This window comes from Harpegnathos saltator, unplaced genomic scaffold (assembly GCF_003227715.2).
Source record: "Harpegnathos saltator strain DR-91 unplaced genomic scaffold, Hsal_v8.6 scaffold434, whole genome shotgun sequence".
Lineage (NCBI taxonomy): Eukaryota > Metazoa > Arthropoda > Insecta > Hymenoptera > Formicidae > Harpegnathos > Harpegnathos saltator.
Window position 1 is genome coordinate 495662 of NW_020230244.1, and position 23568 is coordinate 519229.

Here is a 23568-nt window from a genome sequence, read left to right on the forward strand (position 1 = left end):
AGGATGATTGACATCTGCTGCAGTTTATGCGCGTGCACTTTTTGGAAACAACGATACTGTGCATACTCGTATATTCTCGCCATCTTATCCGAATTTACTCTTCTCGATTAACGATTCAATTCGATCAGATCCGACGAGTCTGTATTGCGCGAAACGGCTGCGCTTAAATTGTACACTTCCGTGTGCGATTACGGGATTTTGTAACGTCGCGACACGCGAGAAGTCACGTTCACAGTGAATGGTGGTATAAATCCAAGATGGAAATTGCCCGCTTTTTGCGGCTCCGTGCATCGTCCGTCCGCTTACTGTGTGCGTAAGTGCGCGAATATCATAAACGCTGGTGTCTCCTCGCGCTCGGTGCAGCAGCTCGATAACGAATTAGCCCTTCCTTAGCAATCTTCCTTCTAGAACTCGCGTCGTCATTATCCGAAACGCGCGACACTGTGTAAAAAGCCTCCCCGTTATTTTTACCAGCGCGAACGGCAGGAAGAAACCGGCCTTCGCGTCTTCCAAGGAGTAACCGGAGCCAATTGTAAACTTCGCCGAAGCTTCCCTCCGGCTAATTACGTCTTTCATTAATACCCAATTAGCCGCGCTCGAGCGGAACGACCACTTGACGTGTATTGCGATTATGCTAAAAATGACACGAAAGTTTTACGGACTTGGCGTAAGTGCCGCCTCGAAGTAACGTGTCTCCTCCTCCGCCGTAGACGTTCCCGCTCGAGCACGCGCGCGCGCGCGCGCGCGCGTACAACTTCGCTATTACTAAAACCCATCGTCGTAAGGTATTGCACGAGTGCTCAAGGCGAGAGGCAGAGCCGTGCGAGGATCAACTCGAGACTCGGTGATCGCCGAAAAGGACTTTTACTGGAATTAAAGCTCTTTGATGCTCGCTAAGATGGAGACAAGTGTCGCGCGAATCAACAGATAGCGAATCGTCGCCCGTCGTCGTCGCGTGGACGATAATTATTTGGCGCGCGCGCGAGCCTTCGCAACGATTCCCCTTGAGAATCGTGCCCGCCGTTGAGAGAGCCGTGTCAGCGTGTATACGCGCTTCTGCACTTCCTCTCACGAAGCCGCGATAATTTCCTTCAAATATTCACTATTTCAATCCGATTATCGATTCTGTTTATATCGTGAAAAACGTCGCTTGTGTAAAAAGAATGCGAGATTGAAGCGGGTGTAGTATACCTGAAGAGAGTCACCACGCCACGTGAAATTAGATCATAAGCTCCATCGAGATTGCTAATTAGCGCGCCTTTCTGAAAGCTTTTTCCTTCTTTTCGATGGTGAATTTAAAACATTGCGCCTTTCCTCGGACCGACCACGTTGTTCCGCAGCCGTTTGACGTGACGGGCATTTTCAGCGCGCCGACAAAAGAATTGCGAAACGGCAATTAAGCGACCTAATAAATTCGAAATAAAGTAAACGGCAAGGCGAGGCGAGCACGCGGCGCCGAAGAAGAAAAGGCGAGAAAAGAGGAGAGAGAGTGTGAGAGAGAGAGAGGGAGAGAGAGAGAGAGAGAGAGAGAGAGAGAGAAGAAAGAAGGAAGAAGGAGGAGAAAGAGAGAAACGAGGGTGATAGAGCGAGCGAGGGAACGGAGGACGGGAGGTTAAGGGGAGAAAAAAGAATCCAATTAACAATCCTGTTGAAAAGTTATGGAAACGCCGACGGGCGAGCGTGCGTCGCCTCGGGATTCGCCGCCGTTGGCCGGCATGCGCCGAGGAATTTTTCCCGCGGGGTAATTAGCCCCCCCTCGACATGCCCTCTCGACCCGCCAACATTTCGCACGTCCCTGCACCGAGCAGCCGTGCTTACTCGTAGACACTCCCGGCCGTTGGTAAACCTTTTCCAGATGAACGCCAATTAACGTGCTTTGCCCCCCCCCCCCCAGCTCCCTCGCCGTCGCCGCCGCCACCGCCGCCTTTCGCCGGCGAAATTGCACATCGTACTCTCGCCAGTTCCATTTTTCCGCAACGGGATGTACGGGGTGTACCAACACCAGCGAATAAATACTCTTTTCGTCGTCTGGTGACCGTTCGTACGTAAGACGGATACGGAGCCGTGGTAATTATCCTCCTGCCGGGGTCCGACGGTGGACGCAAGTTTTTTGTCGCCGCCTCGATGTCGCGGATTTGCCGTGGGTTCGCATTTGTCGGCGAATCCGCCGCGTTGGTGTATACCAATAGCCGTGGCGAGCCATTCGTGTCGTCTGGCGTCTCAGTGAGACTCACTGCGTTTGCCAGTTCGACCGCCGTTAATGTTCTCTCATGGCGAGCACGCGCGCGCGCGCTCGACGATAGCTAGCTGGACACCCAGTACGTGCACGATCGCGATCGTCAACGACACCGACGGGGAGCGAGACTGTTCGCGACATGGGCGAGAATGGGGGATGCCCGCCGTTAAACGCCACACCCGAGGAATTTAAATCGCACTCCTTTACGGGCGCGTTCGCGTTCCGTCGCGTATTTGCGCGTCGCAGCCGTCAAAGACTGGCGCGCAGGAGCGTGTGCACCGAACGAGCGAGGATGCGCAGGGTGCGGGATGCACTCGAATTAGATGCACTGTGTGTCGTGACAGTGGCAGGGAAGAGGGTCGGTCAGTGGATGAGGGTGAGCAGAGGATGCGAGCGTGTGACTAGATCGTTGGTAGAGCGCGATTTTATATCTTCCTTCTGGCCGTTTTGTTCCTTTTTAAATCGTCACCTTTTATGTTCGGAGATGCACGCTGGGAAGCGGATAGGTCAGCTGGTCGGAACGCGATACGCGTTATCGGGTGACCGAATTAACCTTTGACGACTCTAATGCCAGTGCGTCATGTCACGTCCAGTTAATGTCAAACGCAAGAAAAATGCAAGAGTACCTCTTGGTCGTCGGTGACACGCGCGCGACGTCGCGCTTGAAAAGTTAGAAATGCTATTTTTACTATACAAATGAATCGACTGCTCGATACCGTCAACGCTCCTCGTCGAATCTCCGAAAGATCTCGTTGCTCTCGGGGAACTAGTGCAATAGGATTTTGCCGTAAAGTGGATGGACGTGGTTGCGCGGCCGCGAATCGCGTGTCTCGTGTATCGCAGGAAGTGGATATTCCCCGTCCGATCGGCGGCCGCGGAACAATGTTTCCGAAGAAAGGCCGCGTCAGCCGTAAATATACCCCGCTCGTCATATTTCCCGTCACGGATTACCGCCACGGGCCGCGCGACGACAGCCGGCCCGAGTCAGTGTATCGGGGGGAACTTTGTGTTTGACAGTGGTTTCCAGCGGTGGAAAAAAATAAAAGGAATAAGGGAGGGTGAAAAGTTTCGTACGGTCGACGGGAACCAGAACCTTTGCCCCGAAGTTAAAGCTTTGGTAAACGAGGGCATTTATCGTACCAAGACGGTGCTCTCTTTCGGACCGAACAAGAAATACAAGGTATTCCAGCCCCGAAAGTATAGAATGTAATTCGATAAATTTTCCGCGAGATGCTGCCGGTTTCAAAGCGGCATACCTCGCAATTTCTGTCGGCCAATATTGACATTTCAATGCGAATAACGCGCGCGCGTGCTCACGCAACGGGCGGACATGAATTGTGTATATTTTGCAATTTCGCAAAGTAATGACGACGTTATCGGACGATGTGTGTTACGCAGTCGAAAATATTTTATCACATATTTTTCCGTAATTACTGAATTAATACGTATCTGTACGCACGTAAGTGTACATGTGTACGTGTGTGTGTGTGTTTTTTTTTTTTTTTTTTACATTATCAGTTATTGGATACGCACGCATTTACAACAGCGAGCAGTTCGAGCGCGTAATTGAATTACCACGCGATGGGGTGAAAAGAGTCCGCTTATTTCCACCACGCCACGCCCGTGCTTATTTATTTCCAGACGGAGAATGTCACTTACAAGATAATACGAATTACAAACAATTTTGCCCGCGCTCGCTCGAAATTTTACGCAGCAATAAAAAAAGAAGAATGGCTCGAATATGGTCGCGCGAACTGGCACTTTTAGGGGCCGGCCTTGCTCCGCGTATACACCTATCAGTTCTCGTTTAAGCAGATATTATATCATACTTTAGGGTTTCATAAAATACGGGCGAGAGGAAGATAAGGCGGTTCCCGAGTAACCCAACGGGGAACCAGAAATCGGCGCAAAAACTCTAAAGAAATGGCCGCTCTCTTCGCATTAAGACTTCCTCGAAGTCGAGCTACAGAAAACGAGCGCATTTATCTTCTCGAACCGTTGTTTCTTTAAAGTAAGAAAAGACCGGAACGCGGAAAAAGCCGGAGTGTAGTTTTTTACTCGGGGGGTGGGGGAGGGGGAAGAAAGATAAGACGTAAACGTGTAATACGCCTCTCGGCGCGCGACGCGCCCCGTGCCACGCGCTCGCGAGCGCAACTTCGTAATCGCCATTGTCGAAATTTCGCGTGCAGGCAAAACAGACCAGCCTGCCTCCCATCCAGGCCGAACCTTCTCGTCGTTCGCGCGAGACACGGCGCCATTCCGCTGCGAGCGTTTCCGTTGCGTTTGTGACACGACGGCGTCAAAACACTCCCGCCGCGTAGAGAGCGCGTGACACCGTCTCCTCCACTCGACGACGGGTGCCTCTCCGCATTATCTGATATCGTTGAGAGTCACGGAAACTCCATTTCCGACGCGACAGCCGTCGGCATGCGCGCGCGCGTTTAACAATAAACGAAACGGCGGGGAGGGGCCGCGCCGCCAAGGAAAATATTTCGTTTCGTTTCTGATGCGACCCACGTAATGTAACCTCGCGCGCGCTTTTTCCGCCCTTCTCGCTGTATTATGATTAATGCACGTCGAGCGAACCGTTTAAGAACTTGCTTTGTGCCCCAGCGCGCTCTCATTAATGAGCAGTTCCCCTACCCGCGAGGTACACTTTGTCACGGTTAGCGCGCGCGAAACGTACTCGCGCGCGCGCGCGCGCGCCGAGTGGACGGCCCGGAATTTTTATTCGAGCGAGTGAACGCGCGCGCTCTCGTTCTGTCTCTTTCCCGCTCGCTCGGGAATTACACACGTCGAGTCGAATCTCGCCAGCTCGTTCTGTGTGTATGTGTGTGTGTGTGTGTGTATGTCATACATATCTCGCGCACACGCGCGCACATACATATCTCGCGCAACGAGCGCGCATACGCGTAAAATAATACACCATCGCTCATTCACCGGGGTGAGTACCTCCCGGGGGGAGTTCAAACGACATTCGAACGTACGTCTCGCTGTGCTTAGACTATCGCGCGATCGAGCAACTCCGCCAGACAAATGGCCGTACGGCGGGGCGGCAAAAAGTCGTCTCCCCGCGAACAATTCGCATTTAGACTTGCTCATAGTTGGAACTTTCGGAGGAGATAGGACATTCGTCTTGCTGCGCCATTGTCGGTATTGAAACGAAGGAAAAGAGAGGGAGAGAGAGAGAGAGAGAGAGAGGGAGAGATACAACGTGCCCTCTACTATTTCAAAGGGGATGAGCAGGAGGGAAGTCGAGCGGACGAGGAGAAAGGAGAAGGGAGAAGAGGAGGCCGAATAACTTGGCAAATTTTCCAAGCCGAAAGGGATGAGAGGGGGAAGGCGGTAGGAGGACCTCGTATGTTCCACGTGGGACATCCGTCACAGTCTCCGCTACAGAATGTTGGTGTCGATATCACCGGTGTTCGACTTCCAATATTGGAGCAACAGTGTGACCAATTCTTCTCTCCTCGGTTACGTAAACCAGTGCAGTATCGAGTTCGGCGCAAAACAATAGACGTAATGTTGGGATCGACAGCAGTCGATACGCGATACGGCAACACTCGAGTCCCGTGTAAATCCGCTATAAGTTCAATCGGCCACGAACGCGTTCTTAGGACCCGTCGGTTTATTGGAAACCATAGGACGGTGTCGTCGTCGTCAGGCTAGACGGAGGGAAGAAAGAAAGAAAGAAAGAGAGGAGGGTGGAGAGAAAAGAAGGCGCCTACGGAACGTGTTAGTCTCCCGGAAGTTATATTTACTCCTACTCTTCGATGAGCAGATGAAACTACGGCTAGCCGCAGGAAAAATAACAGCCGGTCGAGCGCGGAAGCATAAACTGTTCGCGAAGCAGGGAGGAGCAGGTGGAGCAAGAAACATTCTACCCTGCTAAATTGAAGTCATATCCGGCGGGAGATCTCGCGAAGAAATAATATCTTAAAAGTTCAAACAGCGCGAGCGCCAGGGAGAAGGAAAGGGGAGGGAGGGAGGGAGGGGGAGAGGGCCGCATCTGGCGCGCCGCGCGATAAAGAGATAATACATCGCAATCGGCCACGGCCGGCCTCGAAATCTAAGGGATAAATTTCAGCGCGCACGCGCTCGAGCGATCATCGTTCCCTTTTAACGTAATCCGTAAATTTTCCACGAGGATAATTATTCCCAACATTATCTCTCTCTCGTTCCGCCCAGGCGTTCTTTCGCCCCTCGCGCGGGGCCCTCCTAATCCCCCGGCCTCTAATGAATGCGTGGCCGGTAAAATCTGAAAACGTATATATATATGTATATATATATATATATATATAGATATATATCGGGCTGTAATAATCGGGATAAAAATTAACCTCGGCGATAACCGTAAAGGCGAAACTAAAGTAATAATAATAAAGCGGATTAAGTCTCCTCTTCCCCGCTGCTCTCAGCCGATTCGACATTCTCGACGCAGCCCGTGCTCCAGCCGATTCTTCCGTAGTCTCTCCCATGCATACGTATGCACGATGCCGTTGTCGTCGAAGGAACATCTGGCGGATTCCAGGATCGTTGAGCGAACGATTATAAGCGAGAAGAGAGTCTCGTGAAACACTGATTATATTTCGCGTAGTCACGGCGTGACTCCTTTTTCTTTCTTCTCCAGCCTTAGTTCTCGAGAACTTTGAACAAGCTCTCATGTCGCAACGAAAACGATAAAACGTGAAAATGTGTCGCGACGATAATCGATCGCGCGCGCGCGCGCGCGGACTTTTAATTTCACGTGCGATTGCGTCACGAAATTAAGATTCACGCGGCGAGTTCGAACTCGCCAGCGTTTAGCGCTGTGCGAGACCGCTCGCAAGTTGACAACATCGAATCGGTTGCGTTCGCGTTATCGCGAAGGTCTGGTATAGTTGCGGATTCCGCCCGAGACGCGCCGTATAATCTCCGGAGAACAAGAAAGCCTCCTTACTCCACCGAATACGTTCGATTTGCTCGCTCTGAAGTTACGAATGGAGATCCACTCCCGGGGGCCCCGAAGTTTTCAGTATTCGTCGATGCGCCCACCCACGCCCAGCCCGGATTGTTCTCCCGAAAGGTAATTGATCTGGATTTTCCCACTCGCGCCTTTCCCGCGAACTTTTAATAGTATTTTACTTCTAAGCACGCCGCCCCTTCGCACCCCCGCTCGAAGACTGACGCGTCCACTTCGGTCGAACGAGATTCCGCCGATCCGACTCGGCAAGAAATCCGATCTCTCTCTCTCTCTCTCTCTCTCTCTGCCTTTCTTACTTTCTATTCTTCCCTCTTGCTCCTTTCCTCTCTGCCTCTTCGTAGGGAAAAAGCCAAGTTCGAGCAAGGATCGCCGAAATTCTTGCTTACCGGCGCGCGCACCGCAAATGCAACTTTAATGTCGCAGATTTGCGGCGAGTGGATCGTTACCGGGCCGACGTTGCGTCGGCATCGCGCCCCCGCCGAGACGCCTTTGCCACCGCGAGTATTTCACCCCGCTGCGCTCCGCGCGTCCCTCGCCCGGCGACGACGCGTATAAAAGGCGACGACCGCGAGATGTTCCCACGGAGTACCTTTATTAAGCCTCTGAAGGCGCTGTGCGTGCTACACATGGAAGCGATGCGGCGAGGGGGGAGGGAGGGGTTCATGCGCCCTTTTGTGAGGGCCGTCTTATAACGTAAGTCGCGACGTGAAGCGAGCTTCTCACGTTTCGTTGTTGCTTCGACGTGAGACTACTATGGTTTTTTTCCGCCATGTGGTATCCGGCATATCTCGCGTTACTTTCGGATCCGCGATGTGGATGAATTCAAACGAAACGCCAAGATAGATTTCTCTTTCTCGATCTTTCTCTCTCTCTCTCTCTCCCTTCCTTTCTTCCTTCTCCCTCTCTCTTTTCCTCTCTCCTCCCACTCCTTTCGTCTCTCGAGGGTGAGTACGGGCGTATAAATTTTACTGTTGCGGCTGCGACGGTGCGAGACTGCAGTCCCTGAACTCGCGAGATGCGTAACTTCCAATGAAAGGGTTGCTCCCTCACACACACACACACACACACACACACAAAATACACATAAATGCACGCGTATACATATGTGCATATACCTGTCGTGGAAAAAATTTTTTTTTTTTCTTTCTTTTTTCGTATCATGCACCGCGCGCGCACGGTGTATGGGTGAGCACATGCTCGGCAAAGAGGAAAGGAATTTGTAGATGAAACTCGAGCTTCTACTCGGATGGCCTGAATTCAAGTTCTACTCCTCGGCTCCCTTAGTCCACCCCCTCCCCTCTCCGTCCCCCGAAATGTTCCATGGCGATGTACAAGTCGTCTTTTCCTGCCCGTCGACGTAGGTATTACATGACACAAACACACACACGCGCGCGCGTGCGCACACACATGTGCACACACCGGTGAAACAGCCATAAAGTAGACCATGGTTAATCTTCCGTTTGCGAAATTTAATAGCGAAAGTTTAATTAGATCCACTGAATATCGTGAATTTCAGGACTTTGGGCGCGCTCTCTTTTAACATGTAAATGAGACGAAGGGCCTTTATTTCTCCCAAATAACAATAAGTCTTTTCCTTTGCATAAATTTACTATTAAATTAAGAATTAATTAGCGGACGCCTTTGCAGCGAGCGTTAAAGGGTCGCAGATTACATGAAATTAAAGACAATAGTGCGCAAATAAATGGTAGTCGGGTGTATTCTTGCCAGGGGAGAGCAACGATCTTTATAGGGCGCGCCGAACGTAGATTCGTACTACTGATTTCGCTCGACAGTCTGAGCACTCGCGTTAATGCGAAATCGCTCGCGCGTCCACCGTCGCGCAAAAGTAATGAGCGCGCGCGTTATTTATCAAACATCAGCAGGTGGCAAGCTATTTACGATATTAAATCATTGCGAGAGACGGATACGCGCGGTAGTGATAGAGAAGGAAGGGAAGCAGAAGGGGAGGCACTGTGATCCATTTCTCGAATTGAAAACTGTCAGCTCGTAGCTGCGCGCATACATGCGTGCAGAACGATTCGCGGCGCGGCAAATACGCGAACAGAGGCGCGTGCAATCAAGTTTTTCCTCCCCGACATTTGTCGGCCATCGCGTTGTAAACAGACCCGTAAATACACCGCGTGTCCCGACGCGCGAACACAACACGCCAGAAACAAAACGGTGGGACGAAGTTAATTGTCGCGGCGCTTGCATTAAATAGCCGTTGATTTTTACGGAATCGAACGTTATGATGGAAGCGCCGAGCTCGCGTGAGAAATTGCAGGCTCGTGGGTTGTGAAAAAGAAAGGGGGAGAGAGAGAGATCGTTCGTCGTCGTCGTCGTCGTCGTCGTCGTCGTTGTCGTCGTCATAAGTCTCTCGGAATTTACCCAACTTCGAGTCCGCCGCCCGTCGTTTCTCCCCCCCTCATTTCTTTGCAACATTTGTTACTCCGGAATATTAGCTTTTTGCGCATCGCTCGCTCGATTGTCAGTCTGATGAATCGACTCGCGATGGGATACAAAGCTATCGCTCGTTTGCGCCTTCGACGTGCTATTGTCCGCCGTCCTCTCGCGCCAGAACCTTCTTATCCGCGAAAAAACTGCATCGGGTACTGTACGCGACCGTAAGTTAGGTACTTTGAACTCGCGGATTTTTACGATTTCATAATTTATTTGCGCCATATATTCGCGCGAACAACGTTGCGTTGAGAGTCGCTTTTTTTTTTTTTTTTTTTTTTTCTAACTACGTTCAAACTCGGATCGATCTCGAATGAAATTCGTGGTAATCCCTACTTTACTGGGCTATACTGTATATCGTCAATTATAAATATTCGTTTTTAACGAAATTTAAACACTCGTAAATAAATAATATTTGCACTCATACGGTCGGTGCGTACGAACGAAAACAGCAACTGACACGATTCGTAAATATTAAATAATCCACTTTCTTATATTCTCGAGCGAATCGAAAATTACATCCTCAGTGGCGCTGTACTTTTTATTGCCTCTTTTCAACTCGTCCGAATCCAAAGTAAATTCGCCCATTTATTTTTAAAACAAAATTCAAACAGATACATTCCTTTTTGGCGTTACTTTATATACAACAACGTCGTGATTGACGTTAATCAAATCAACCCGGCCGCTCGTCGAAGGCGGGACGGTTCTCTGCGCTTTCGAGTGCAATTTACCGCAGCTCGTTGCGAGCTTTCCGCACGGAGATGATCGACGAGCGGCGAGTCGTTTGACGGGGACTGAGGCCCAATGCGACGATGTTGCACGGCGCTGCTTTCGAGCTGAGCGCGCTGCAATGTACGTAGCAGGCCGCCATGCGCTGCCGGCCGATCTTTTGGCAGCGGCGGCGCCGCACGGCACTCGTGAACTTCGAGCGGCCATATCTCAGCGAAAAATCGACGTAGGAAGGCGAAACAAACGTCATTCTTCGCGGCACGCCGCGCAGCACGCGCTCGCGTTCGTCGCGTGTGCTCTTTCTTGTCATGACACTTCATGACGTTCATGTGTGCTATTACGGCACGTGTTACGCTGCGATATATATCGCAGCATTGCGCGACACGCTTGTACCTATACGGCAGCAGGGAACGCCAGGGAAGTTTTCATCATAAAGCACAACGAAGTTTCGTGCGTGATCCGCTTAAAAAACATCGCGCGTAACCGAGATTTCCGCGTGATCTCCGGCGCTCACGCTGTCGGGACATTAAACGATTGACCGTCGCATAAAAATGATCGGAATAATTATCGGAAAAATCTCGAGCGAGTGGAAATATATTTCGGTTCACGACGTTACTTAATGAGACAAATGGGAGGGGCAAGTGGAATATATTCAGAGGTTGGCGCAGGCGCGCTGAATATGAATAAAAATACGGTTACGGGTGAACGGAGAGGGGTGGATGAATCGAATAAAAATACTTACCTCGCGCTCGCTCACAGTGGAGTCACCTAATACTCACCCAGTCCCAACCAGGGCGCAATTTGCGTAGCCGGTGCAAGTTATACCGGGCCGGGAGGTTAGGCCGAAGCGCACACGAGGTGCGGAAAAGCGCCGGCTGCGTGGCGGGGGAAATGCGGCATGGATGCGCGGTTCCTCGAGCGTGTTCTACGTTCGACGTCGCTCAATATGCGACGAACGCCATCAACGATGGTATTGCGCGATGGTATAAACATCGCCTATCTCTCGCCGGCGCCCGTAAACTAACGCAATCGTACGACTCCGAAGACGCGGCCGTAAACGCCGCGCGCGGCTATCTCGAGGCAGTTTAAGAAACGCTCAACCGAACTTTCGCCTTAAAAGGCGACTTCGCATCGACCGACGAGGCGCCCGGAACGGTTCTCCCTCCTCTCTCTCCCCTCCCCCCCCCGCGCGCCGCCGTCCTCGAGTAAGAATGCGCGTTCCGAATACACCCTTCCTCCGCCGCGGCTCTCTCCGCGCTCCGGACGTAGAGAGTGCGGATAAGCGTTAAGCGACTTTGGATTCTTTTCGGGCTTGATGAAGCTCCACGGCACCGCCCTCGTGCCAAGACAATAACAGCGCGCGGTCGGACGTAACGGTACATAAAAGAAGAGCGGCAGCGTCGAGTCCGCGGAAGCCCTGGAAGCCGGTCGACTCGTCGATGGCTGCTACTCTCTTTCGGACGGTCCGGCCGACGAGGACGCCCGGAACTGGCAGCCGGAACTGGCCCGGACGAGCGTTCGAATTCCGTTGCAGCGGCTTAATCGTTGCGGGGCCCGGCTTTTTCAGCCTGTAAACAGGTCCGGAGAGGAGACGGAGACGGAGTCGGCGAGACATCGCGAAGCGTCGGCAACTGAAAAGCCGAGAGGACGCTCTCATCGAATCCTACGCCTTGTCGCATCTCATCCCTCTCGCCGACCAATTCGCTCCTTCTCCGCTCCGCCTGCGCCCTTCGTCGCTCGCTCCCGAAGGGGAAATAATTGCTACGAGTCTCTCATTCCTTATTCCATTCTTCTTCCACCGGCGGCCGCTCCCCTTTCCGCCCGTTCTACGCTTTTTCGTCTTCGGTGTTCCATTATTCTGAAAAACCGAGCGAGGAAAGCGAGAGCTCCTCCGCCGGAAGCGCCCGGAAGACTAATCGACGCGCTCAAGATCGGTTAAGTAGAGAACTGGAGAGCAAACGGATGCCTCGAACGCCCCTGATGTTAATTTCGGAGAAGGTGGCTTCAAGAGGCGGCGGCGGCGGAGAAAGCAGTCGGCCGAGGGGAAGAGGAAGAGCGAGATAGGGGGGGGGAGAGAGAGAAAGAGAGAGAGAGAGAGAGAGAGAGAGAGAGAGAGAGAGGGAGAGAGAGAGAGAGAGAGAAGGAAAGCGGCAGTATCGGAAACTCTCGGCGAATTATATCGCCGAGTGGAGGAGCCCGGCTTTCCAAGTCGTTTTTCTGCAAGTCTTACGGGAAACGCGATCGGACAGGGGGCGCGAAGTCATTAAGGGAATATACTTATTCGTTGCCGGCCAACCAAGCGCGTAATTATCGAGAGCACTCGCGTGTACATAGCTCGCGTTTCGGGAGAGATTCCATTCGGCGGCTCTTAGATCGATACTTCGCGTCGCCGCCGCCGCCGCCGCCGCCGCCGCCGCCACCCCGCCGTCGATTCCCGTGCGACGCAATCAGAGAGCACAGAGTGAGTATCACAGGCGGCGTGTTATAAAATCGCACCATGTCACCGGCACGGCACGTCGCGAGAGCGAACGAGCGAACGAGCTTGAATAGCAACGACCGCGAGAGGGACGGACGCGCGTTATTTTCGAAACGGCGATCGGTGTTATGTGCGATGTAATATGTACGCAAGCGTTTGCTAACTCGGTTTGTTTCATTTATTATTAATTGACATTAACTCTGTTTCTCTTTCATATCATGTATGCATTGGCGACGCGGACGTATGCTCACACGAACACACACGCACGCACGCACGCGCACGGACACGCATCTCGCGAGTCGCGCAGCAAGCAAATAAAACTGGTGACAAAACACGCGTCGCATCGACAATGCAAAAACATACAGTTTTTCCTGGAGTCAAGCGAGGCGGGCGGGGGAGGGGATGCGAAATTGATTCGCTCGGAGATATATCGCTCGCGCGACGACGACGTCGAATGACATTGTGCATTCAATCGCAATATGTAAAATAGATCTCCCATCGTGAAGTTTCGTAAGTGAATCTATCAAAACTTTTATAAAAGTTCCGGCGACAGAGAGAGAGAGAGAGAGAGAGAGAGAGAGAGAGAGAGAGAGAGACTGATGAGTTTCTCCCGTATCGACCTCCCTCAATGCCAATTCTATCTAAGCGCTCTATAGGATTAACCGAGTAGAAATCTGAAACATTCAGCGAAGAGCGAAAACTTTTCGGCAGCGTCCCGCTGCGGGAAGATTTACGTACTTGATACACACAACGCCGGAATATCAGCGAAGAGAGATTTCCACTGGATTTCCCGTCACATCGGCCGCGCTGTAAAGCGAAGCTCGGCTCTTGCTGCGTGCCCGAAATTAAAGCGAGCCGCAATCGTACGGACATTATCCGTCCGCGATGATAAGAAAGAGGAGTGAAGACATTTACCGGTGCGCGACACGGCGACATTTGAAATAAATAGGTTATCGCCTACGTACATTCTCACCTTCAAATGACGATGACACCACGCGCACGTACGTATACGGTATCTTCTGACTCGGCTCGGCGTGGATAACCACGTATTACATTACACGTTAAAGTCGACTACATGTCGATAGCGCCCACATAAATCAGGCGAGGCCGGCTTATTTCCACGGGAAACTCGAACTTGGGCCGGACGTCGTATAAAAAACGGCGTCAATTTTTCAACGGTAAAGAGGGCGCAGGCGAAAGCTCTCGTCGCGATTCGAAATTACATCTATTACGTTCTGTCGTCCGTGGCCGTGGCCGCCGCCGCTGTAATGCCGGGCTGTAATACCTGTACCTGGCTGCAACTACACAGCGTCGCCGTCGTGCGTTCCTCCTCTAGCACGATTAATTATCTCAGCGGATACGCGCGCGCAAGCGCTGTGCCGCGTCGCGTTCGCATGTATCCGCAAAACAAATATGCTCGATATAACGCGCTACGCCCGGATTCGCCGTAACACAGCTATTTCCACACACACACACACACACACAAACGCAGTGGACCAAGTTACAGTATTTGCAAGCAGTGCGTGGTCGCACCTCGATCGCGCACACCGGGTACACATCCGAAGCCGGATAAACTCGTGGCCACAACGTTGAAATTAAGATGACGCGGTGCTCCGATCCAATGTTTGTCCGAGGATGACTCTCTTCAGTCGCCACCGTCGCCGCAGTCGTCGTCGTCGTCGTCGCCGCCGCTGAAGTTGCAGTCAAGTTTCGAAGCCACTTCACACGTACCGCCACTTGAATCTTACTCGAGCGCCGGCAAAAATACTCGTGACTCCGACTGCGGAGTGAGCGGAGGATCGCCACCTTCCACCACGGGGAACGGAGACTTTCGGGACGCAGAAGTCCGCGAAAAGTTATTCGCTCGCTCTGCGGTTCGTCGCGCCGTAAGAAACGTTCTCCTGGCGGAGTTTCGCGAAGAGGGTCTGCGACAAGAGAAAGAGACGGAGTGAGGAGGAGGAGAGAGAGAGAGAGAGAGAGAGAGAGAGAGTGTGAGAGTGAGAGAGAGAGAGAGAGAGAGAGAGAGGTGGAGAAAGACGGGACGAGAGACCGGACGGGGAAAGTTCCGACGACTATCGGAACAAGAAACGTCACCGCTCGTTGTAACGACGGCCAACTCCTCTTAACGCGACGTTCGATGATTTAGTGGCCGTCCGTTACAGCGCACGGTCAAATCTCGACGCGCGCGCGTTGCTTTGGTCGGTCGGGTGTTACGGAACAAAGAATCGTTCTTGTACTTGGTCGCGCGCGCGCGCGACGTCTTATCGGAAACGACAATCGAACACCGGTGACGCAAGAAGCACGTAATTTCGATATTGGCAAAATCAAGGTTCAACAACTTCGATTAACCGATCGCGACGAGGCTTGTAATAATTGACATCGTGAACTCCACAACTGGGTATGTATAATTGTAGGACTGAAAAGTGGAGGAATACAGCTTGTGAGAGTCTTCGACGTAGACGAACGTTTCTTAATATTCGCTTAACACGCACATATGATTGAACACGAATAACTTGGCGTATATCATACGCACCATATTGTGCGTGACACTTATTAATTAATATTACCACATTAATTAACGTCGTCATCCTCATCATCATTTTTGTTATCGTCACAATTGTCATTCATATTACTTATATATATATATATATTATTATAATTGTATAGCACTTTGTATTTAATGAATTATGCGTAGTTTTAATACATACATATATATTGTATGTATATGTGTTACAATATATAATTTAATATTAATGTTAAAATGTGTAAAGTAATATTGCAATACATTGTAATACATATTGTAATATATAATTCACTTTATTGTGAAGTATAATTCGATATTGTAATATCGCATTGTATTGTATTGAAACATTATTGTAATATATCATTCAATATTTTCTATTCTCCATTTCCATATAATGTCTATAATTAGTGTTTAAAAGAAAAATACAACAAACCTTAAATTTTATAATTTTCTGGTTTGTTGACTTGAAACATTCGCAAATTTTTAATTTTGATATCATTTCCCGCTGGATTTTCGGACTACCTTTTTATTCATTATATTCTCCTGACACCAAAATCTGAAATTTGCAGAAAAGATTCCCGATTTTTCATGGATTTGTGTCAGGAGAATATAATGAACAAAGAGGTAGGTAATATTTTTCTCGAACAAGTAGTACAAGTCAACGATAAATCAGAAGGTCGAATAAATTTTCTTATACGAGTAGTATAAGTCAATGACAAATCGGAAAAACTTGAAAAATTTCAAGCTAATTATTAAATGAATGAGGAAAATAAGGATACGTTTGAATTTGGACTTTTTAATGATACAAAAATTTATTGAGTAATAAATATATATGTTATACAATTATAAATGTTATATATTATAAAATATTGAATGATAATACAATGATATAGATATAATATCACAACGGCGAAATATATCATTTTAATAATGCAACTATAACCTCGCAATCTTAGAAACTAAGGCAATTTAATTAACGTGAAAAATCGCGCTACATAAATTGCAATGATTGTCTCACAACTCGAATTTGCCAGCTGAGACGTCGAGGAAAAACCAATGGCTTTCCATTATTCGAAGTAACAGTCGACCGCGCGCCTCGCGTTGTTTATTAAAATCCTCCAGACGAATACACACAGTTATCTTTTCAGCGAACACGTACTAGCAATTAAACGGTGTACATTCCGTCGTCGCTTTATACATTTCTCGCGTCATTCGCGCAGCTTTATCATTCCTTGACGGACGCGGTCTACAAAATCCATGCGAAACTCACGAATATTTTCCCGTAGCTTGACGAGAAATATTTGCCGTACGTCTCTCTGTTTCGGTCCTTTCTTTAGATACGTTAGATATTTCCGTCAAGCATGAAATACAGGAGAATGAAATATTCACGAATAATGTTGCGTGATATTGCCGGAAGTACACAAATTCCTACAAGGGAGAAAAGGAGAAGAGAACAAATAGCAGCGGATGGAAGGAGAACCAATCGTAGTATCCGGTGATCTCGGATATTTAACTCGAAAAGCATAGTTTTTCGAAAACACGTCTGTGGCATAAATTACAATCAATCTTCGTGGAAGAGAACGAGGACGAAAGTAGGCGGAAAGTAGCCCGCCTGCTTTCGCTCTCTCGAGATTTCCTCTCGTCGCTCAAGAAAAGAGGAAAAGGAAAGAGAGAGAGGGAGAGAGAGAGAGGAGGGGGGTAGCGATGAGAATCGCCTAGCTCGTCTCGTCACGTGTATTTAATTAAATGATACCGGGCGAGGCACTAATCGAGCACGGTCGATTGCTTATGAGACTTATCTCGAATTCCCGTTGAATTATATAACATCCGCGCCGATTTGAATATTCATACGTGCGTGCGCAAGATAACGTACACGTGCTTCGCTTACACGCGTGCCTGGTTTATTCGGCCACGAATAAACGAATGCTCCTACGACGCGTCTCCCTGTTGCACGAGTGGTGCCTTGTGCTTTCGCCCCTTCGATGTGGTGATACGCGCGCGCGCGCGCGATGAGAATGGCGTGGTAATTATGCCGTCATCAAAGCGAGATTTGTGCGTTCTGTCAAAGAACGTGCGCGCGGGCTCACGGGAGTTTACGTGACGCGAGGGATTCGCGCGCGGTCGATGGTTAGTTAATTAGTTATGGACGTTAACACCGCCGCACGCCGGGAAGCTAATATGATTGGATTTGGGGAGCGGTTGTATTATACTTTTGCATTCTCTGGACCGCGCATTAACGTGCTCTTTTTACGAGCAGCTTGACGCGCTATCGCAGATAGCGTTGCGGTGTATCAGTGTCGCATTGGGAACTTCCGACAGGAAGCTGTCGCTTCGGTAGAAAGATTTTTAATTTGTGATAATACAAATATCACGTGAACGAGAAAAGCTGCAGGAGAAAAACTGTAGAGGCGAAATATATCATACGAATTGAGGAGAGGGGCAGAGAGAGGGAGAAAGGAAAATAGAGGCGAGGAGTGATCATCGCGAAGAGGATAATTGCTACTAGTGGTGCGACGCATCCTGCGCGTTGCGCACGCAGAGCCGCCAGCCGCGTTCGTTGGGATCTAATAACGAGAGTACAGATTTGCACGCGATTTGCGCGCGAGCGAGCGAGCGAGCGAGCGCTCCGTCCGGGGATTTCGAGCCGCGAATTTAACAAATGAATGCGCGTTTTAATCAGTTAATGTAATATACCAAATAATAAATAACCCACCTAGACGACGAGACACGAGTCGCGAACGGACAGCGTAACGGACAGTCCGGTGTATCAGAAGTAACGTGAGTCTCGGTGCGATGCATCCGATTCGTCCGAAAAATCCTTCACATCCTCTTTTCCCTTCTCGCGAGCCTGGGAACCTTTCCTTTGGCTGCTCTCGCTGGCTACATCCCGTCCGACATGGCGGAAGGACGAGCCTTTCGACGCGACGGAACAATCTTACAGCGGCTCGCAGATAAAGAAGCGAGAGGATAAGGAGGGAAAAAGCGGGCGAGGAGGAAGCGGGGGCTTCTGGCTATGCTTCGTCCTGCCTCTCTCGGTCGACCTCGGAACCAAAGCCCTCTCGCTCTCTCATTCTCTCTCCCGTTCGAAGGCAGTGAGACGTGAAAGATTACGGTGGAGCGTCTTCGAGAGGGGATTCGGACAAAAATACAAGCGTATTAGCGGCGAGAGAGCGGCGCAAAGAGACCCCGCCGTTATGAAATGATAAAAGAAGACGAAGCACCGTTGTCGTCGTCGTCGTCGTCGTCGTCACCACTACCACCACCACCACCATCGCCGCCGCCGCCGCCGCCTTCACCGCTTCCGCCCGCGACTCCGCCGGAGAACGCGCTTCGACAAGCCCGTTGTTTCGTTCGACCTCGGCAAACCCGACGGATTATACCGGATGTGTATCTACGGCATGTACATGGCCCTTGGCCCGAGCACGTACGGGACCAAAGCTCGGCGCGTGTGTGCGTGTGAATCTGTCAAGGGTGTGTATATGTGTGCGCGTCGAGGGTGTGTTGCGCGCGCGGTACACGAGAGAACGGATATTACGCCGTACGATGTACGCCCTTCATCCCCGTCTGTCGCACCCCCACCGGCTCTCGATTTCTCGTACGCGCGCGTCGGCTATATTCGCGCGCCGACGCGCGCGATTTTTCGTATATTACCATTCGCGAAGGGCACACATAGAGTCCGGGGGTCTCCTGTGCCAGCGGAATGCGCGGAAATGTGCGTCGCGTAACTCGCGTCGCTCGTCCGAGATTGCAACGCGCTACGCCGCGCAGCTCCAGCGGCCGCCGCCGCCGCCGCCGCCGCCGGCCCGGGTATTTAGACTAGCTGTGTCCAATTTTGCCGTTCGCCATTCGTTGATTACAAACACGCTGAGTTATCGACGCCGCGTTCCCTACGAAGCCGTTTGTCACGCGCCGAAAGTAGCGCGCGAGGCTCGCGAAATAAATTCAACGCTGCGCTGGCGCAAAAGTATCGCCGTTCTGCGTTATTAAATATCTGCGCGCAAAGTGCGAATAATTAAGCCGTCGGCTTCCGTTGGTTTCGAATATAACTCTCGAGCTTCCTGTTTGAATAATTTTACCCACCTGGCTGAAATCGCTAGGTTTCATGATTTCCGCCCGTTACAAATAGCGCAACGAGAGAGAATCTACTAATCTCTCTTTAACAGAATAAAAGTCACCTCACTCGGCAATTACCGTTCATCCAATCTTCTTTCTCGACTAAAGTCGTTCCGTCCTGCGGCTGTACCGTGTAACAGAGTAATTGTCATGCACCGAGGGAGAGTTGATACATCGGTCTTGGCGCGATGTGCGGTTCGCAGTAGGAATAAACACCGTACTTACCGAGAAGCCGGACACACGCAGTGCAGCGTCGCACACTCGCCGATACATTTCGCGAGCCAACGTCGGCGCGATGCACCGCGACTCGACGTGACGTCGACGGGGGCAGCCGGGTCCTGGAGCAATTATTGTAATGGGATCTTCAAACCCGTCGCGACGCGCAACGAGTTGTGGCGGCGGACGCCTTCGAGCGAGTCACGGCGAGGATAGTTTCGTCGCGGCTGTCCGCCTGAGTCAGCTTCGCCGGCGAGACACCTCTCCGGTCCTCTTACGCGAGACAGGTCGACGCACCGGAGGATCGGGGACTGGCAGAGCCACCGACCCTCGCCACGACGGCGGATAACTCGCGCCGTATCCTGCCGTGTCGAGGGATGCTATTGTAACGAGCGCGTACTATCGAGGAGCGTAGCTCGGGGCTGCGCGCCGCACGTTGACGAAGCGTGAAGCCCAGCGTAGGTGAGCTCTCTCGCAGTCTCGATGACGAAATTTATAAGCACCGTTGATCGCCGAGAGCCGAGGGTTGGTGGTTTATACAAACTTACGTCACTTACGTCACGGCACTTCGCATCCTTGCGCATTGGTGCTTGGATAATAAAGGGAATTTTATTACGCGAGGAGGAGGATGACGCGCGCGGGCGCGGGCGCTTCGGCCAAGTTTTGCGAATTCCCCGAGCGGAATCCACCTCTACCGAGAGAGAGTTAGAGAGCCACTCGAGGAATTCCGAATTAGTGAACAAGCCGTGGACTCATTTAATCCTCTGATATTGGCTGGGAGTAGCGTCTTGTATAATAAGAGAGTTACCGCGTGCAATTTTAAATATCTGCGTGAGCGAGCGAGCGCCGGGCGTTATTCTCGCGCACTGCTACGCGAAATGTATCTCAGTGAGCGGTGGATATCGCGTAAAACACGGCTGTTTCTCTCTCTCTCTCTCTCTCTCTCACACACACACACACACTATCTCTCTCCACCTTTGTCTTTACCGTCTCTTTTTCGCTCCCGCTCTCCGCACCTTTTGAGTTATCCCCTGTAATTGAAAGAATATGGAATAAAGAATTACACGGTCGCTACCTCGCTACAATTTTCACGAGGTATCTTTATTCTTTCCGCTGCCTTCGCGACGCGTCGCTTCCCCCTCCCTCCCTCCGAACGATGGAGTGAAATTGCGTCGTTCTAAGTGGAAGAGCAAACCCTTTCGCCTGCAGCATTAACGAGGAAGTTGAGTTTGTTTTGCAGTTAAATTGTTTCGTATTAGTACACAGTCTTCCCGTGCGCGCAGCTCTCTCTCCCTCCCTCTCTCTCTCTCTCTCTCTCTCTCTCTGTCAAGTACTGCGTCGCTGCGGAATTGGTCTCACGCTACGCAACAACGCGAACGAGACATCCCGAACTCTCCTTTTTTTTCTCGTAAACGCGGTATTTCCTCTCGTCTCATGGTCGCGATGCGATCCATTTTGACGTCCGATAAATTATTCCCACGTTTGCGCGTCCGGCATCTTTCCTCGGCCTGCGTTCCTCGAGAAATTAGTCTCGACGTCATTAGCTAGATACATCAGGGTCGCGATGTAGAGACAACAATTGAAACGACATGAACCTCTCCAGCGCTTCACCAGACGATCGACCTAGCGTCGAGACCAGGTCCTTTAATCTTTCGTTCCTAGATTGGTCATCTATCCTCCGACCGCTAACGGTCCCTTCGTCTCAATATACGAGTACGCGTCTCCACGTTGCTTTTTCCACTTTCGATCACTCGCGACAACGACGAGATGCTGCGACTCATTCAGGGCGCAAGCAATATCTGTTTGCGGATTGACGATCAATTTCCTGTGTCCCACTAGCGAATTCGCGAACGTGAAGCCGACGATCGCGACACCCTCTCTCCTCCCCCTCCTCCTCCTCCCACTCCCTATGTCCATCGGCGAAGCGCGACGTCGCGTTTATTACCACGCTGGTATCGACTGCGCTTTTCCGGTGCAGCCACCGCGACGTCGCTCCTGAAGCGACGGCCGATGCGCTTTTCGCGACGGCCCCGCGACCAACCACAAATGTGTCTGCCGCGCGACAGATACCTATCCGCTCCCGTCCGAGCCCCCCTCCCCCTCCTCCCCCTCCTCCACCATCCCACGGGATTAACGAACGTGTTTTGATTCGGCACGTGCGAGAAGAGGGAACCAGGCGAGAGATGGCCGCGTGTAGGAGGAGGGCGCAGGGACAGCGACGGGGCAAGCGACGAAAGTGGAGCGCGCGCGAGCGCACTCGCCAAAGCGGAACACGCTCGGAGCGAATCGGATCATTCTATTCATCGGTGCAGCATTGACGAAAATCGAAACGAACGGTCTTCTCTCTTTAGAATTCATATATACGGCTCTTCTCCCGTGCTCCTCCTCCTCTCTTTCGCCCACATCCCACATCCCCTCGCCCGCTCCTGATGCTACCGTTTCTCTTTCGCCCGTGTTGCGCGCACACACCGACCCAATTTCTTTTTTTTTTTTTTTCTCTCGCTCTATCCCTCTCTTCCTCCTTCTCTCTGACCCCTCCCCCTCCTCTCTCTCTCACCCCTCCCCCCTCTCTCTCTCTCTCTCTCTCTCTTTTTCACTATTTCGTAGTTTCGCTTACTCGCGCGAGCGCGACGTCGTTTTATTTTTTTCGTCGCCACAATCGCCGCCGCTTTATGAATAAAAAGCGTACTTTTGTCCATGAGCATCTCTGTGTATTTCCCGTGGAAATATTTTTCAATCACGGCCCGCAGTTTCGCACGTCTCTCCCTTGCCCGCCTCTCTCTCTCTCTCTCTCTCTCTCTCTCTCTCTCTCTCTCTCTCTCTCTCTCTCTCTCCCCCCCGTCCCCGTCCCCCTCGCCACTTTCCGGATTCATGCCGCATGCGACTAACAGTCTAATCGGTCCGTCGTCACGCATTGAAAATTAAAAAATCGCCCGGACGAAATTTCATCGAGCCGCATGTCTCGCATGCGATGCATACCGATGGCGGGCGGCGAGCAAACGCGATGATATAAAAGCGAAATTGCACGCGTAATTTGGAGTAAAAACGCTTCGTTCAGCCGGATGTGTGTGATGAAATTCGCGCACGAGCGCGCGTGCGCGCGATCACGTCAAAATATATGCGCATGAAGCGATAACATTATGCAAATTATTGGCAATGCAAGGACCAAAGCGGCGCGCATACGTGCCACGTTCTCAGCGGTATCGCGATTTCTTCGTAGCGTACACACGCACGTACGCACGCACGCACGCACGCACGCACGCATGCACATACGTGCGCGCGTACGTGCTCGATCGGAACGGAGGTATTCGCTCGCGATAATTTAGCGCGGTCAAAGTCGCGCGACCGGTAATATCCCAGAGGCTCTCTCCCTCGCCCTCAGAAAATCATTACGCCCTCAGGGTACGGGGCGGCGGCTCTCTCACGGCCGAAATATCCGATGACACACGGCGGGCGATTTCAATTTGAACCCTTTATACCGCAGTCGCGTATATTTTATTTCACGAGCGCGCTCTTGCGCCGATTTATCTGGCTGGAAACTTGGCGCGAGCGCGAGCGCGAACGCACATACGGCAGACGTAAAGTTTGGCCCGGTGAAATCAAATCCTGCACGTCGCGCGCGCGCGAGAGAGAGAGAGAGAGAGAGAGAGAGAGAGAGAGAGAGAGAGAGAGCGCTATAGCGCACTGGCGTCGTTAGCAGACCGATACGACTTCATTTGCACACCTGCACGAATCGCAGTAAAATTTTTTTATGGCCACGACGGTAGCAAAAGGCGGAAGTAACTTTTTGGCGGCTCAAATTAACCAGCGTAACTGCGGGCACGACAATTACCACCCGATGGCTCGGTCGTCCG

The 23568-nt window shown here is 51.3% G+C and overlaps 1 protein-coding gene across 2 annotated transcripts in view; it reads left to right on the forward strand.

The window, feature by feature from the left end:
* The window catches only part of LOC105192346 (neural cell adhesion molecule 1), a 234846-nt gene that overhangs the window by 156911 nt on the left and 54367 nt on the right, over nt 1–23568 (forward strand). The window lies entirely within an intron of this gene.